Source organism: Hoplias malabaricus, chromosome 5, assembly GCF_029633855.1.
Source record: "Hoplias malabaricus isolate fHopMal1 chromosome 5, fHopMal1.hap1, whole genome shotgun sequence".
Lineage (NCBI taxonomy): Eukaryota > Metazoa > Chordata > Actinopteri > Characiformes > Erythrinidae > Hoplias > Hoplias malabaricus.
In genome coordinates this window covers 8,604,115-8,618,650 of record NC_089804.1, presented here as the reverse complement: position 1 = coordinate 8,618,650, position 14,536 = coordinate 8,604,115, and the positions used below count along the sequence as shown (strand labels likewise).

At 40.2% G+C, this 14,536-nt stretch overlaps 1 protein-coding gene across 5 annotated transcripts in view; it reads left to right on the top strand.

Moving 5' to 3' along the window:
• sulf2b (sulfatase 2b) overlaps positions 1-14,536 on the top strand; it is a 166,234-nt gene that overhangs the window by 27,928 nt on the left and 123,770 nt on the right. For all 5 annotated transcript variants that reach the window (XM_066670765.1, XM_066670764.1, XM_066670771.1 and 2 more), the window contains exon 2: positions 1,423-1,494. The gene's annotated coding sequence lies outside the window, so the exon portion shown is untranslated. The remainder of the gene's footprint in view (positions 1-1,422; positions 1,495-14,536) is intronic.

Genomic DNA, 14,536 nt, shown 5'->3' with positions numbered 1-14,536 from the left:
TGCGGATAAGATGGTCTTAAGCTCTTCTCTTTATTGCTGTTCCTGCAATGGTTTTTGCCCTGTGGCTCTCAATGAACTTGTCATTCCTCAGTCTTGTATCTGTGTTTGTGTGTATGTGTGTGTGTGTTTGGTAGTGTGGTTGTCTGGCCCCTGCTAAGCCCCCTGCTCTGCTAATTGGGCCTGTTTTTTCTCAGGCTTCTCTCAGCGCAGTGGGAACTGGCAGGGGCTCCGATTAAAAAAAAAAAAAAAAAAAAAAAGAAAAAGAAAGAGCGTGTGAGCCGAGGGCCAGAAAGTCATTCTGTTTGGGCCAAATGTGGCGCGCAAATCCATGACATCAGTATGCCAGTCAGACCTCGATTCAGACCTGAGGGGGGAGGTGAGAGAAAGAGTGAGTACAGAGCTCTTTTGATTGAGAATTGTAAATGCGTCTCCCTGTAGTTTTCTCTTTCTCTCGTCATGTCGTTGGACGGCGGAGCTGACAGCCGCCTGAAATCAATCACTGGCAGTCACGGCCCACGGCTTCAGCCCACACTGAAAGAGCACAGGAATGGAGAAAAAGAGGAGCAAGCAAAAGGAGTGCACACATTAGGGTTGAACAACCTATTGTTTGTTAATGGCTTTTGCATTACTGATATTGCCAATTAGCCCTCTAACCAGTCCCTTTTTTGTCCCATTTGTTTCAGCTTAGTGTTTCTTTTGATGTGTTGAGAAATTAACGTTACAGTATAAATTATTTTTGTCAAAATCATTTTGGACTGCTATTGAGACTTTGCCATGAAGAACCATATATCAGCCATTTCCATTTTTAGTCGCACTGCTAATTCGTCCAGCTTTGGCACTGGAGATACAGTCTTCAAGTGTGAACATAGACAGAATTGAAAAATGTAGCCTAACAACCAGAGGAAATGTTTCAGTGGCTGAATTATTTTAAATAGAATGCATCAAGCAAAGTGCTAACTATTAAAAAAATTCACATACACTACATACGACAAAACAAGGTATTTTTTTTGTGGTTTTCATATCACACGCATATTATTAATGGACATATGCAGGTGGGGTGACTTGTGTGACTTTGAAACATGAGTGAATTTACAACACATACTTTTTTGCAGTTGGGATGTTTTATAATAATATTTGCATACTACCTTAAATGCTAACTACCTTAAATGCTAACTAGCTTAATCTTATTTACATACTACTTTTTTATTATGAAAATAAAGGAAGACACATTGTTTTGTGATGTATAGGGCGTTTAACTAAATGATGGATTTACTTCATAATTGAATGTATTTCTGGATATTCACAGACAATATGTAAAAATATGACCATTAAAATATCTATAATTGGTGCATATTTTGCAGCTCTAACATGTAGTTTTTGAATCTACAGCCTGATGTTTGTGTGTGATTTCTTCCCCTTTAGGCCCTCAGCCTGAAAACTGCAACACAAAAGAATTCCCTTGAGGATTTGAGGGTGGACCTGAAGGCTTGACAGGTGAGTGACGGGGGGCTGGACCAATAACGTGGACCGCTGGCCAAGTGGGTGTGGTTTAGGTTTTTTTTTCTCCTCTTAATCCAGCTTCCAGTGAAGATGTTTGATTCCCAAGTGTGCAAGAAACAGGTTGAGCCGACTTTACATGTTAAAGACGGACAAAAGCAATTTGTTCTGAAAGAGGAGGGGGAGGGTGCTGAGAGGCCTGTGACTCTGTGTGTGGAAGGACAGAATAGAGACGTGTGAAAAAGATGTGGCGATAGAAGAAGGAAGGGAACAACAGTTGAATAGAAAGGGCAGAAATGGGACAGAGGTCAGAGAGGGCAATCTGCACTGATCAATCTCTCTCTCTTTCTCTCCCTCTCTCATTTCTTTCTCTTTATTTTCTTTTATTCTTTCCCTTGCTCTTTCCTCACTTCTCACCTCTCCCCACTTTTCTCTCTCCTATGTTCCTCTGTTCTTCCCTTTTTGTTTATTGTTCTAACTTTCGCTTTCTATCCTTCAAATGTCTCTCTCTCTCTCTCCTAAACTCTCACCTTTCAACTTTTTTCCCTTTGTTTCACTCTGTCTTTCTCTCTTAGACACAGACATCTATTGTAAATGTATTACCTCATGTCCACATCATAATACACTAAGCCTCTGCTCTGTGTCTTTCCCAAAATATCTTCAGTAGCATTTCACCCCTTTACTCTAGACCACACAGGTCAATGACCCCTGCTGGTGCCCCCTACCCCCCACCCCACGCCACGCCACCCTTTATCACCCTCAGTCTAGTGCTTATTGTCCTGACTCATCTAGACAATTGCTTCCAGAGAGAATGTAATGCCTTTACTCCTTTCTCCCTTTTTCTCACTCTCTCTCTTTTTCTCACTTTTTCATTCACCCCCCAATTCTCTTCACCAGGTTCTGAGCACAAAGATGGGGAATTATTCCCTCCAGATTTCTCTCTCTCTCTCTCTCTCTCTCTCTCTCTCTCTCTCTCTCTTGCACACACGCGCACACACACACACACACACACACACTTGCTGCATATGGTTTCCATCTTTCCAGTTATCCCCCGGCTGCAGTCAAGGGAGGTCAGCCTTGAACTGTACTATGTTAACAGTGTCCATAAGTGTGTGTGTGTGTGTGTGTGTGTGTGTGTGTGTGTGTGTGAGAGAGATTTCCGAGAAGATTTGTGGTAGAAAAAAGACATGGGAGAGCGAAAGTTAGATAGGAACAGAGTAGATGGACAGAAGGGAGGCAGTGCTTTCTCTCTCTCTCTTTCTCTCTCTCTCTCTCTCTCAGGATGGAACGTGCTCCAGAAAGCAGGCGTTCTGATTTCCCAGCAGACTTTGCTAATGGAACATCAGGTTCAATCCGCCTGTCGCTCTGTTTTGTTTCATTTTGTTTTCCTTCATCTCTGTGAAGTGACCTCCTGTTTTAGGCCTGGTCTTGCTGCATCAGGGACGTGGGGATTTGCAGTGTATAGCAACAGTAGACCTAGTCGTGCTCCGCCCACAAATACATTGTCTTTTAATAACTGTTGTGAGGATGGACAAGCTTAAAGGGAACTTTCAAAAATCCCATTCGATGTAGACACAGTTTAGTGCTATATATATATATTATCGACAATCCTACACTGTGTGACTTTTTCTGTCACTGTGGTGGACCCTGAAAGGTACATAGGTACATAACTAAATGGTTCATACCTTTAGTTAGGGAACATAATTGTGCCTTATTCTATTATAATTGTACATTTTAAAAGCGTGCTGCACGGAGGCGCAGCAGCTAGTGTCGCAGTCACACAGCTCCAGGGACCTGGATGGGTTCAAGTCCCGCTCCGGGTGACTGTCTGTGCGGAGTTTGTTGTGTTCTCCCAGTGTTCCTCCCACGGTCCCAAAACACATGGTGGTAGGTGGATTGCCGACTGAAAACTGGCACCCCCTCCAGGGTGTATTCCTGCCTTGTGCCCAATGATTCCAGGTAGGCTCTGGACCCACTGCGACCCTGAACTGGATAAGCGCTTGCAGAAAATGAATGAATGAATGAACTTAGGGAAGTTAAAATAATTACTTAAACACACTTTATTTTATTTAATATTCCAGTGGATTACTACATGTACATAGACATCGTTATTGTTTGGTGGCTTGGCCTTTCACTGCTTGACTTGAATCAAAAGCTATAGCAAAAATGTCTTACAATGCTCTCCAGTTTTTTGGCCTTTTGTCACATATTTGGGTGACCCTTATGATCATTGTTTTGCTAAAAGACCCAGTTGTAACCAAGTTTCAACTTTTTTAACTGAAACTGGAGGTTAGCTTCAGTATTTATAAATAATCCTCCTACAGATTCGAAATAATCCTCCATCTATTTTTAAATAGTGGCAGTGATATAGCACTCTCTGAATGCTGGATGATCTTGGTATCTGATACCTCCTTCTCTTTCATCAGTTCCTTTGTAGTTGCGTTTTAGAGCAAAATTTGTTCGGCCCATGCTCTTAATTTGCTCCTCGTTTCTGAACGATTGCTTGCTGGTGATGGTCCATTGTTTGTACATTTGCTCATGATACCTTGAGGAGATTGCTTTAAAAAACAAAACAAAACACCAGTCTTTGGAAGGTCTGCGTTTCATAGGCCTTGGCTGAGTTACTTGGATTTTTTGGACCACAGATGTGAACAAACAGATGCTAAAATAAAATGATGACACAGGGGACAGGCCAGTTTAGGTTATTACCTGTAGCAAAGTATGCTAACATCTAAACTATATTCACAAATGTTTACAGACACGTTGTAAAATCATTGAATTTAGTTTCTTTTCAATTCGCAATTCCATTGATGAAAGAGCCACTTAGTTGCAAACACACAGCTTTTACAGTCGCCATAGGAAAACATTACCTGTGGAATGGGACACACTGGAGGAGCTGCATGAGCCATGATTTTAAAAACATAGATGTAACTAAACTAGTTTTATTATTCTACCACAGATGTGAAAGCTGAGCAGATCAGAACCCGTCAGTATGTGCTGAGTCACCAAATGATGAAGCTCCAAGTTGAAAGACACTTTTTTTGTCATGATAGGAAAAAAAATATCCTGCATTATTTATACTGTAGCATCTGCACTCCTTCTTTTAGAAGAAGATTCATTTCACACGTTTGTGCCTAAGCTGTGGGATCAATCTACCTCCCAAATGTAGAGTTATTTTAGTGTACTGTAAATGTCATTTAATCCTGGCTGGTTTAGGTGCTAAATATCGCTACAAGAGATTACCTCACAGTAGTTTGCTGTTTCAGACTTTGTGTAGTGAACAGTGTGAGGAACATGTTCTTCTGTTGGAAGATGTTTGTAACCAAAATAGATGTTTTTCCTCCACCTCCAGTCCTCCTCCATACCAGATGTCTGTGAGCTTATACAAGGTGTGGAAACAACAGTACATGTGAATCAGGGCTGTTTGTCAGTGATTGGCAGGCTGGCTTGTGTTCTTTTAATAAAGCCATATAAAGCAATAAGTAGGAACTGCTAGGTGGGTAGTCATTGGCCATCCTTTAGATTCTTCAGCTGAAAACAGCATAATGACTTTTAAATCCCCAGATGGAAACATATCTAATCCATCATTCTATTTATGTAAGCTATTTTTTTTATAAGGAACGTCATTAGAAGTAACACAGTGAGTGAGTGATAGTGTGAGTTAAGGTTGTATGGAGCACATAACTGAAGTGGATTTAAATTTTTCAATGGCAGTCAATTTTTATCATTTGATCATGCTTTCAAAAAAATAAAACGAACACCACAAGCGTTCTGAATATCAAAAAAAAAAAAATTGTAAACACTTCTTATGAGTAACTACTGAGACTTAAATGTGCACATATTTCTGACCTATGAGCCTATAAGCTAAGTGCTAAGCATTGTTTAGAGTGGTATAAATCTTCACAGCACTGGGTGGTGGAGCACTAGAACTATGTTTTCTGAAATTAATGGAGCTTTGTCCAGTTATTTTGAGATGAACAGAAGTGCTGTGTTTAATAACACTTTACATAAGTAAAAGACCTCATTAATGGTCATTTGACTGGGGATTAGAGTTATGTGAACAATAGGTGTATTCTGTAGACTGTAATATACTAAACAGTAGATTTTATTTACACTATTATTTAAGTGGAGGGTTGTTTTCAGCACTGTGGTGATACTGACATGATGGTTATAGGTTAGTGTGTGTTGCGCTGAGATGAGGGGATCCGACACAGCAGTACTGCTCAGGGTCTACTCAGTCAGACACATCTACCTTGTTGGTCCACATTGTAGATGTAAAGTCAGACATAGGAGCGCATCTGTTGCTGCACAATTTGTGTTATTCATCTTCTTCTTGTCATCAGTTGATGTGGATTTTTCCTGTTTGAAAACTCCAGCAGCACTGCTGTGTCTGATCCACTTTTACAAGTGTAACACTAACACATCACCACTTAAGCGTCACTCATATAATTACTGTTCTAAGGGTGGTTTATTGTGGGTCCTGACAATTGAAAATCAGGGTGAACAGGGACTAACAATTTATACAGAGGAACAGATAGACTACAGTCTGTAATTATAGAACTACCAAGTGCTCCAGTATGATCAATGGAGCTGTAAAAATGGATAATGTATATAGAAACTAGGAGGTGTATTTAATGTTATGGCTGGCCAGGGTATACTAGTCTACGCAACCCCATATAGTGTATGTGTTTATGTACAAAATACCTTGACTAACTGAGTTCTTGTTATAAAGCCAGCAAAACCTTAAAATTATTAACTGATGATATAATATGTATGTGCGTTTTCACTGTTTTTTAATAACTGAACACCTAGGTGTGCATTTGCATATATGAGGGAGTGTGTGTTTTGTAAGACGTGCTGACCCCCTGCTTTTGCTGCATGGCAGAGTGTGTTGTCATGAAAGGAGGGGGCTGTGACCTATCCCACTGTGCTGTTTGTGTATTTCTGTGGTCTGTTGCCGTGGGGACACGTAGAGATTTGTTACCTAAGGTGCCATTTATCATAGTAACAGCATCGTGCAGGGGCACTACGAGTGGAAACCAGCCATCCATCATATGCATGGCCTGTCGCCACAGCAACGGCAGTGCCCATGACACAGATAAGAGGAAGGAGTAGGGGATTCTCATCCACTTGGTCTTGAGAGCTTAATCTCTTCTCTTTTTCTTTCTTTCTTTCTTTCTCTCTCACGCTCTGTCTCTCCCTCTCTCACCTAACACTTATTACAAAGCTGGGGTTTATTTGGTTTCCTGAAAGACACCTGCTCATTGCTGAAACACAGCCTGTTTCTCAGACTGTTTTGAGGAAGACCACAGAGAAATATTCGTCTCTGCTTTCATCCAAATGTAAACTTTCTATTGAGTGCTAGGAGGAAAAAAAATAGAGAATTGCTCTGTCTGTCATTAATACATAAACACAATGAGAAGCCATCGCGTTCTGGCCCTGCTTTATATCTCCAGTGACATTCTGATGGATTACACTGCCATCTGCACCGGAGGCCAGACGTGAGCTCTCGTGAATGTGTGTGTATGTATTAAGTATTGAGGGGGTTGAGCTATATTTCTCTCGCATAAACAGAGACACTCAGCGCATGTTAATGTGAATGCCTCTACCAGCCTATTTAAGCAAGGAGAAGGAAATGGAAACGAGAGAAAAGAGATGTAAAAAGAGAAAGAGTGGGAGAGAGAGATTCATTAAATTCAGGTAATGAGCCAGCTTGGTTAATTAATAGGACCCTTTATAAAGAGTCAGTTCAGATCTTCCTGCATAATTAAAAGTAGCAAGCAGCGACAACACCTGTCTCAGCATGAGGTTCTTTGTGTGTTACAGTATTTATCTTAAGGGTGGGCAATATGCTAATATATCATAATCATGGCAAATTAAAACCACAACATTTTGTCAGTGTATGAATGGTAGCAGTAATACTTCTGTACAGAAACAGGCACATTTAGACCAAATGTTTGCAAATGTCTTGCCTCCCATAGATACTTAACTACTGTTGTGTGCAGGCTTGTCGTTTTTTGTATGTTGTGGTATGTTTGTATGTTTTTGTTCCTTTCCAGTTTATTTGCCCATCTCGGGGGGTGAAAAAAGTAAAAAAAATAAAAAATAGGTAGTGTACCATGCTCTATTTGTACCATATCATCCACCCTGACTTCAGCTTCCACCTCTGAAACTGCACTTTCTATTGACTTCTCACTGTCATGTTTAGTATGTAGGACTTGGATATGGGTCACAACCTCAAGGATTTCTCCCTGCAGCTTTCCGTATATAAAGTGTGGCCAGAGTTCCCACCCCATCCAGCCTAATCAATCAAGCCAGTGTCAAGACGGGGCCTTGTGGGTGTGTGCTACAGCGCTTAATACTCACATGGATCCTCTAAGCCCTTTTGCACCTTGAGGCCCTGCTTTCATTATTAGTTTGCATTTTAATAAGGCACCACTGTTTCTAAATTGATTGCTGACCCTCAGATTGAAAGGAAATCTTTAGCCATTTCATTAGTCTTGAGTTCTGTAAGGATGTCTGTATGTGGTATTGCAGCTGGCTGGTGGGAACTCTGTGTGGAACATGCTCTTAATTATGTGTAATAGAAGGATGCTATGACATCCTATCACATTAGAACAGGAGCTGTTATTTAACTCTATGGTCAATGGTTCAATGGCTCTATGGTTTGCTGAAACCCTCTTATCTAACATTTCTACTGAAACCAAAGGTAATAACCAAATATTGGGGAATCTACTCCTCAACACAAGATGGTGGGCACATTTCTATAAGTATTTGATGGCGTTTATCCACAAATGATTGGCTCTGGATCCTAAATGCCACTCCAGCTCATCTCAGAAATATTAGAGAGAATTCAATTACTCCAGAAAACACAGTTACACTTTATGGTCACACATGTAATTGTCTTAATAAAAGTACGTTTTTTCCTGTCTCACTTCCTGATGTCAACATATGTGATCAGATTTTGCCTTTTTGGACTTACACCATATTTCCAACCCAAATTAGACATATCTAAAACAGATTCAAGCCTGCCTGTCTGAACAAGTGCTTCTAAAGCTTGCTGTAGGGCTAGCTTAGCATATAAGCTAGCTTTTTAAAATGCCCTAAACCTGCAGTATGATGGAAAGTTGGAATTGATGGTAAGACAGTTAATTCAGCGAATTGATTCACAGCTCTGTGGCAGTCAAAACCTGGCAGAATGCCTCATCTTCTAAAATCTTCTCTCTGAGAAGAAAAGAGAACCTTTTAACTCTGCTGAAAAGCCACTGATAATTGGCAGATAGAAACTGCTTATTCACAATCCAATTACTCACTTTTTTTTTTCTTCCCCCTCTCCTTTGCTGTTGTTCAGCACTCCTGGCGTTGTTCTCTTATGGAGGGGATGTGGCTGGGTGATGCCAGTGTTCTGCAACGGCTCGCCACCTCCATGACAGCGTTTACAGATGAACAAATCCTCCAACGCTTCCTGTTTTGAGTTTCAATCTCCCTGAGTTAATTAAAGACTTCCATGACAGTGCTTCAGAGCAAGAAAAATGCAAACACACACACACTCAAGCGCACACACATGGGAGGAAAAAAGCACAGCCTCAAATAATTTTAAGTCAAAAAGTTGGGGATGTGCTGTCATGCTTTTCCTTGTTTTCTTATAGCTCTAATTTTCCCACGTCAGCGAGTGCTTGAGTGGCCAGCACGCTTCAGCGTAATTGTATTCAGGCTGAGAGTGTGGAATTGCCGAAGTTGACGAAGCACAGACATAGAATGATCAATGGAAATAAGTGAGGCTGGTTTGATGCATGGTATTGATTAGGCCACGAGAGTGTTTTTATTTTTTTTTTCTGTGAAGTGGAGGCTCAGGTGCAGCTGATCCAGAGAGAGTTTTAGATCTGCTATTGATCTCGCAGCCACCTGAGGGGCTTCTTCTCTGTTTTGTCAGAGAGCAGAATTGTGGAGTTGAAGGCCTCTTGATCAAAGTCAGCCAGGTTTCTTTGCAACGCGTGAGTGAAATGAAGAATTTAGCTTGGAGGACAGTTGTGCAACTGGTGGGTCTTCAATTTGGAGGCGTTCCATGGGGAGAAGGAATGGGCGGGCACTTCCATTTGTACAATGGAAGTCTAACACGGCCTTCGGTGCTGGAAGACCAGACCAATCTTTATGACTGTTCTTTATTGGACACAAGTTTTTTATGTGTGGTGTTTGTGCTTTTGTGAACCTACAGAAGAGAATCTCACTGTTCCTTGAGGTGAAAATGCAGGTACACAGAGTTAAATTCACAAAAAGCTACTAATCATATTGGTCATTTAAAAACTCATTATTAATCTGATCTATTCAGCATGTAGCAGGACCATATTTAATGATCAAATAATTTTTCAAGCAGGTACAATAGTATGGAATGGCTAGACTTAAGAGTACCTAGGTCATTTATATTCTTACCCTTTTACTAGATTTTATTTTGTACTCACGTTACTTATCATCTGTTCATTCCACTTTATACTATTTGTTAGTGTGGTTGTTTAAATCCATTAAAATAAATTCCTTGGCATTGGTTTCCCCCACAAGAAATTATTTCCGTTCATTATCATTTATGGGTCAGAGATTCCATACTGCTGTATCTGTAATTGAGATTCATTACTGAAATGAATCATGGCCCATTTGGACTGACAGAGTATCGGCCCTGGAGGTCTTCCCTGATACACGTACATTATACACACCGGAATAAACGACAACAAACATAAAGTAACCCCCAGGCTTTTGTATCTGAGCTGCCTTGAAACTGACACAGAGGATGTGTACCTTCTCTGAAGCATTGTTATTGTACTCTTTATTGGATGAATTTGAATGACATACTGAAGTGAGCACAGCACAGATATTTTTTGTTTGTTTTTTTGATAGAATAAGTGTAAAATGGCTTTGTAAATGATTACTTGCGTTGAGGTAAAACAGACCCCTACCTACAATATGAACACTTCAGGGGAATCTTTTGGCTTGAGGATTTTTGCACAGTCCTAAAAACAACTGATGAAGCTGTTCAATATCTGCAGCAGTGCTTGATCTGTCATTTGAAACTAGATTTTTAATTATTTGTATATTTGATTTATTATGCACAGATTTATATGCCACTTGGGGCATGGTGCAGGTGTGCACTGAACCCAAGAGTGGAGGCAGTTCTCTTGGGTGCTCAAACATCAGTTGTATCTAGTTTACAGCAGTCTATAAAAAAGGTTTGGAGGTCTATGTTTGGTTAATAAAAAAATGGGAATTTGGGAATAACAAATATACAGCCAGAATTCTGTTGGCATCTGTCTGGTATTAATGTTAGGATTACGACAGACACTCCAACACATCCTTAATGTATTAAATGCAGATAGTCAAAGCTACATTAACAGTACCAGGGTGAATGCTTTAAGTTGACACAGATCTGATTTTTTGGGGCTGTGTGAACATGTCAAATCTGGTCTTTTCAAAACAAAATTCAGTAATTTCATATACGGTTTTAGATACTTATCCAATTCATTGGCTTGTAACATGAATTGGCTTGGATTGGATTTCCTGCATCTTTTAACTTCTATGCATGCACCTAGTGCTGTTGTCATCAGTCAGCACAAGTAGCAACATTTCATTTGCTTTTCTGTGAGAATGTCCAATCTGTGTGTGTTAAGTTTTGTCTGAAATGGATACATATGTGTATGTGTGATGAACCTGGAAAGCAACTGAAACAAGAACTCATTATGTTTCTAATGCTGTCTTACCTGGGTTCAGTAAATTGGTTATTGATTGAAGGTATTTGGTATGAGCTTAACTGACCCTGCACCCAGGACAATTCACTAATCTTGTCTGAGTACCCGAGTCCAGAGGACAGTGATAAAACAATTAAGAATTAAGGCCACCTTTAATTACATCCAGAGATTAAACACTGTGCTGCCAGATGGGTTTTGTAAAGGAGCTTTACACCAATAATCACTAATATGACACAAACCTGAAAGGAAATCTTCAGAATTTCTGTTCTTTTTTCATGTGTATACAGAGACACAGACTCAAGTGCAGCAACATTACAATAAATAACTGGTGGCCAGCAGAGTCAGATCACAAGAACATTTACAAAAGTGTGCTACAGGAAGAGAAGGGAGTGTGAACTTGCCACTTAGAGGAAATGGAGGATCAGACTTAAGATCTTTATACACATAATGAAAAAGGTCCACAATTTATTATTATTATTATTATTATTTGGAGCTTAATGTCTAAACCAACAGCTATTTAGGATTTTCAGGACTTTCATGACTCCAAACAAGATCTTCCTATATCTTCACATCTATCTGCCCCTGATTCAGTATCATTTAGTATTTACTGATTGTCTGGTTGCTTGTAAGATGCTGAGAAAGTGTACGGATGGTTTTATATCTTTCAGAGGGACATATTTCACTAAGTACTCTCCCCGTGTCCGTGTAGGTTTCCTCTGGGTGCTGCGGTTTCCTGCCACGGTTCAAAAACACAAGTTGGTAGGTGGATTGGCGACTCAAAAGTGTCCGTAGGGGTGAGTGAATGTGTGAGTGTGTGTCGCCCTGTGAAGGACTAGCGCCCCCTCCAGGGTGTATTCCCGCCTTGCGCCCAGTGATTCCGGGTAGACTCCGGACCCACCGTGACCCTGAACTGGATAAGCGGTTACAGACAGTGATTGAATGAATGAAAGAATATTTCACTAAGGCATTAAATAAAGGCCACACTTCACAGAGGAGAGTAAAGAGTATCACTCTTTTTTATTTCATTCTCCCTCACTCCCTGATTTTAGTTCTAATTTGACCAGCAGTTATCTTTACTCAAAAATGAGCTTTGACAGAGCTTTGACATAAATACACACACACACACAAACCACAGGCTATATATTATATTTTTTACCTTATTATTATTATCTCTCCAAAATTGGCTGGCAGTGCTGTCTAATTCGGCAGGCTGCACTGAATAAAGCATGCCTGTCAAACGCAAGTGCATTAAGAGGAAAAGTATGTAGAATAAATAGAACAAACTCAAAGTAGAAACCTAATCTCTCTCTCTCTCTCTCTCTCTCTCTCTCTCTCTCTCTCACCCCCACACTGTTCCTCTCTCCCTCTCTCTCACTCACACACACACACATACACACTCCTCAGCCTGATCAATCTCAGCCCTATGTCCCTCTTTAATAAAGAGCATGTCTCAGAGGCAGGGAGAGCTAATGCGTGGAGTGCAGGCCGGGCTGCAGGGCAGTACAGCTGACTCAGCAGAAACCCGAGCGTTCTCCTTCCTACCGACTCATTACCAGGCCGCTAGTATTTAAAAGTGATGACTGACTCTCAACTCCTCATATAAAGTGTGTATTATTAAAAATCCATGACTCACTGCGTCTCATGGGGAAAACGATTGCTGTTGTATCAGAAAGATTTTTTTAAACTTTATTTCTTTATTTATTTTTTTGCTGGCAGGCGTTCTGTGAATTGATGGTCATGACATGAAGGTTATTATTTATGAAAAACAGGCTTTCTGCAGAGTGGCATTGTGGGAAGGCCTTGCCTCCCAGGAGAGAGCCCCGAATTGATGGACTCTTCGGGGGAGAAGTGGCCAGGCCCTCTTCAGCTTTTTTTTTTAATCTCGGCTTTTTTGATCATTCTGTCTGTTCCTCTCTTCTTCTCGTCTTACGCCTGAGCTCACAATTCACTTTTCCCAAAGCCACATACAGAAAGTTAAGTCTTTGGTCAGCGCTGATGACTGTATTGTAAATCTACAATAGAGCTGACTAGAGCTATACTATAGTGGCATTTCACTTACTCTCCATCTTAGCAAGTTAATTTTGTGTGTGTGTGTGTGTGTGTGTGTGTGTGTGTGTGAGCGTGCATGTGTAATTGAAATGTAGTGTATTGAGTTATTACATCAGTACAATTGAGATTGCTACATATATTCCTTGTCTTTGTTGCTGGAAGAAAAGCTATACATTCCACTTTCGGGCTGAAAATTGAACAAGGCTCTGCAGGACAAAAGAAGCAATCGGTTATATGTAAAATAGTCACCTTCTCAATCTAGCCAGAGTAAAAGCTAACAGCACAGCGTCATCCCACACATAAAAGGCCTTTTCTTCCTCCCCTTTCATGTGAAATTTTATAATCTGCTTAAAAAAGTATTGAAATCTAGAATTTAGTTGTTTGAAAATCATGACAGAAACTTACTTTTAAGAAGGTGTCAATGTAGCAGGAAAGAAAGTCATGTGTTTACCACTGTGTCCTTTCAGAACTGTTTTGTGGCATTCGTGGGGTGGGTTCAGTGGGTGATGGTGAAATGGGGCCTTATTAAACAGACCACTGCCCACTCTGCCAGCCACCTCTGATCTATTAGAGCTACAGGCGTGTACAGTTGACAGAATGTTGCTAAAACCGTTCTAATGAGGGCGAATGATGGTAGGTAGATGGTAGGAAAGGCTCATATCTCACACTTTTCAGCACTACACAGTTTTTTAAAAACAGACTAGTGCACATTTCCTTTTGCTGATGTTTTGAATGGAACACTTTTTGTGGTCTGGAAACTTATCAGTATCTTCTCTCTCGTTCTCTTTCTCTGTGTCTCAGGCGTTAAACAAACAGATGAAAAGCATGATCTTTACAAATACAAGTTTTTTGTTTTTGTTTCTATGTATAAGCTCAGCTGGTATTTGATGCAAAGCTGAACTATTTAATATGTTTCATAATATTAAATGTTAGTTTATGGCATATTTCATAGTAAGTATTTAATCTACCGAGTGCTGACATTTTCCCCTCCTTTTCTCTTGTAAATAATAAAACACTAATGAAACACATGACGAAAACACAGCTAAAGGATAAATCGTTAGTCTGTAGCCATGGTGACAACAGCTTCCTCCTGCTGGAGAATTGTACCCAGGAGCTTAAACTCTTCTTTTATCAACAATGCCATATGATGAGTGACATTTCCCAATGTTGATTCAAATTAATTACTTAAAATAATCAATTAAATGTAGCTTCTTGCTGAATTCAGAATGGCAATTTGCATGATGATGCTTATTAAA